Here is a 4,087-nt window from a genome sequence, read left to right as displayed (position 1 = left end):
CTAAACGCCGGCAGTAATTGCCAGCGTTCTGCGATTGTAAAGGTGCGTACACACATGCGACTATAGTCGTTTGTAACGATCGTTCCCCGATCTTTACCAACGACGATCGTTACAAAAAACGAACCAACGACTATTGAGGCAAACGACGAACGAGGCAAATCTCTACAAAACAAAGTTCTGTCTTGGCGGATTTTTACCACCGACGATCGTTAGCAAAAGTGGTACATCGTTGGAAACGATCGTTCGTACCAGGCTGGACATGCGTATTTCACTTTTTCTCCAAGGAACTTTACAATTTTATGCGCAGGCGCATTAAGTGCTTTTACGTGGTGTAACGTTCGTTCTAACGATGTGATCGTTACACACTTCTTACAACTAACTTTACTTCGGTCGTTCTTTCGTCAATTCAAAGTTCGTTCGTCGTCCTCAACGAACGATCGTTGTCGCATGTGTGTACGTAGCACTAGTGTGAACGGGCCCTAAAGACCAGCCTTTTTTTTCCTAAATTGGCCACTGCAGCTTTAAAGAGACTCCGTAACAAAAATTGCATCCTGTTTTTTATCATCCTACAAGTTCCAAAAGCTATTCTAATGTGTTCTGGCTTACTGCAGCACGTTCTACTATCACCATCTCTGTAATAAATCAACTTATCTCTCTCTTGTCAGACTTGTCAGCCTGAGTCTGGAAGGCTGCCAAGTTCTTCAGTGTTGTGGTTCTGCTATGAACTCCCCCTTCCAGGCCCCTCTCTGCACACTGCCTGTGTGATATTTAGATTAGTGCAGCTTCTCTCTGCTCTCTTATCTTTTACAAGCTGGATAAATCCTCCTCTGAGCTGGCTGGGCTTTCACATACTGAGGAATTACATACAGGCAAAGCTGTCTGCACTCTGCAGTAAGAAACAGCCTGACACTTCAGTGCAAGATAGCTGCAGGGGGAAAGAAACACACAAATGATCTCTTGAGATTCAAAAGGAAGGGTGTATACAGCCTGCTTGTGTATGGATGTATTTTTTATGTGTGGACATACTGTACATCAACCTACTTCCTGTTTTGGTGGCCATTTTGTTTGTTTATAAACAAACTTTTTAAAACTGTTTTTAACCACTTTTAATGCGGCGAGGAGCGGCGAAATTGTGACAGAGGGTAATAGGAGATGTCCCCTAACGCACTGGTATGTTTACTTTTGTGCGATTTTAACAATACAGATTCTCTTTAAGGCCAAGCTGCAGGACCGCACAACACAGCACACGAGTGACCCCCCCCCCCTTTTTTTTTCCCACCAACAGAGCTCTCTGTTGGTGGGGTCTGATCGCTCCACATTTGTTTATTTTTGGTACTTATCCGTTAGCCGGGCGCATCCTCTAGGTGGCGACAAAACTCCACCAGAGTTACATCTTTCCCTACTATCCATGTCGGCCTGGAGGGGGAATAGTAATTAGCGCCACCTGCCGGATGCACCCGGCTAACGGATAAGTACCTTATTTTTTAATATATTTCCTTTTTTTTTTAATATAAAAAAAAATTGCACTTTTTTTATATTTAATCTCTTGCTCCCTCCCTCCCAGCCAATCAGGGTGATCGACTGTCATAAGCTTCAGCCTATGACAGCCGATCACTGTCCAGCCTATGGAGGGGACAGCCGTGTCACATGGCTGTCCCCAGTACAGCGCTACTGCCGATTTGCTGTGTAAACTATCTACACTTTAGATAAGATATATAGACGAGTTACTTGTTATAGTTAGTTTTTCATCTCGGATCCGCTTTAAAATCTGCCATACTCTATCACAATGCATATCATACACATTGTTACCGACTACTTCTTTTAAGATTTTTGCTTAGGGTAGAAACCATTACAAGACCTTGAATGATATGGGTCTAAAGCAGAATATAAGTGAGGATAGCATATCCCAAGTAATATAATTATTGAATACTATGAAAACTAATCATTAGAGTTGGGCCGAACCTCCGATTTTAGGTTCGCGAACTTTCGCGGAAGGTTCGGTTCGCGTTAAAGTTCGCGAACCGCAATAGACTTCAATGGGGATGCGAACTTTGAAAAAAAAAAAAATTATGCTGGCCACAAAAGTGATGGAAAAGATGTTTCAAGGGGTCTAACACCTGGAGGGGGGCATGGCGGAGTGGGATAGATGCCAAAAGTCCCCGGGAAAAATCTGGATTTGACGCAAAGCAGCGTTTTAAGGGCAGAAATCACATTGAATGCTAAATGACAGGCCTAAAGTGCTTTAAAACATCTTGCATGTGTATACATCAATCAGGTAGTGTAATTAAGGTACTGCTTCACACTGACACACCAAACTGTTCACTGAACAGAACAGGTATGCAGTGGCAGGATCAATGAACAGGTATGCAGTGGCAGGATCACTGAACAGGTACGCAGTGGCAGATCACTGAACAGGTACGCAGTGGCAGGATCAATGAACAGGTATGCACTGGCAGGATCACTGAACAGGTATGCAGTGGCAGGATCAATGAACAGGTATGCAGTGGCAGGATCAATGAACAGGTATGCACTGGCAGGATCACTGAACAGGTATGCAGTGGCAGGATCAATGAACAGGTATGCAGTGGCAGGATCAATGAACAGGTATGCACTGGCAGGATCACTGAACAGGTATGCAGTGGCAGGATCAATGAACAGGTATGCAGTGGCAGGATCACTGAACAGGTATGCAGTGGCAGGATCACTGAACAGGTATGCAGTGGCAGGATCACTGAACAGGTATGCAGTGGCAGGATCACAGTACAGGTATGCAGTGGGCTGAGGGCTCACTGAACAGAACAGGTATGCAGCCAGGAAGAAGTTAAGCCTAACTAATCTTTCCCTATGAGAGACTGCAGCAGCTCGCCCTACTCTCACTAATGCAGGCACACGAGTGGCCATAACGGCCGCCACTGCCTGCCTTATATAAGGGGGGGTGGGGCTCCAGGGGCTAGTGTAGCCTAATTGGCTACACTGGGCCTGCTGACTGTGATGTAGAGGGTCAAAGTTGACCCTCAGGTGCATTATGGGGCGAACCGATTTTTTGCGAACTTTTGCCGCAAAACGTTCGCGTGCGACACCCGCACGCGAACCACGTTCGCCGGCGAACCGTTCGGCCCAACTCTACTAATCATACTTACCTAAGCAGACTGATTAGACAGACCTCCTACAAACCACTTACCTGTGTTGCTATAAGACAGGTCTAATTACAGCCAACTCCCCTTATGACTAGCATTATAGATAGGAACTGTAGAGGCTAGAGCGCCATGTGTTCCCGGCTCACTCACCTGGTTCATTACCTGCAAGACAAGCACAAGATAGCTGACGCATGCTGCTGGACTAGGGAAGGGGGAAAGGTAGGGGAGAGAGGGACTAGCTTACTTCTGGATTGGCCTCCAACGGCAGCCAGCGCATAGACTGCATGATGACAACTACAGGCAGCTTCTACCTATCACTCTCTATGGATGCTCCGGTGACAGCAGCCCTCTCCTGCCTACTAAAACTTCACCCATGGGCCACTTCATTTCACTGGGAGGGGGAGCTACAAACACCACAGCTATCATTTCCATCAGGACAGAGCACAGCTGTAGCTGTTGGTAACGATAATATATGGTGTTTATTCAAGTAAGTGCGATATGGTCTGTAAATATATTTTACAAAAGAGTTATAGATACTAGCTAAACTAAAATACCCCCCTCAGCAATGGACAACAAATGGTATCTCCCAGGCCGGCGAGCATGTAGCAAGACCCGCTGCATTGGATGAGAGACTGGCGCGCCGGGAGTGATGATGACGGATTTAGGGTGGGGCTACTGAGTCACTGGCTTGTTCCTGAGCAGTCCCTGCTTCTCATTGGTGGAAGTAGCTTGGCCTGCTGGTGAAGCAAGGACCAATGGCTGTCCTTCTCATGGCTCTGGCACCGTAGAACGCGCTGCTAGACCAGGAGAAGTTTCGTGTGTAGTGTGTTACAGTGGAAGTTAATAGGTTGTAATGCATTCCGTGTGGCGTGTCAGCAGAAGCACCTATAGTAACATATGGGCTGGCATTGCCAGGTGTAAAGATGGCGGATGCTTTCATGGAGTTTTAG

This window comes from Hyperolius riggenbachi, chromosome 2 (genome assembly GCF_040937935.1).
Source record: "Hyperolius riggenbachi isolate aHypRig1 chromosome 2, aHypRig1.pri, whole genome shotgun sequence".
Taxonomy (NCBI): domain Eukaryota; kingdom Metazoa; phylum Chordata; class Amphibia; order Anura; family Hyperoliidae; genus Hyperolius; species Hyperolius riggenbachi.
This window is presented reverse-complemented; position numbering follows the sequence as displayed.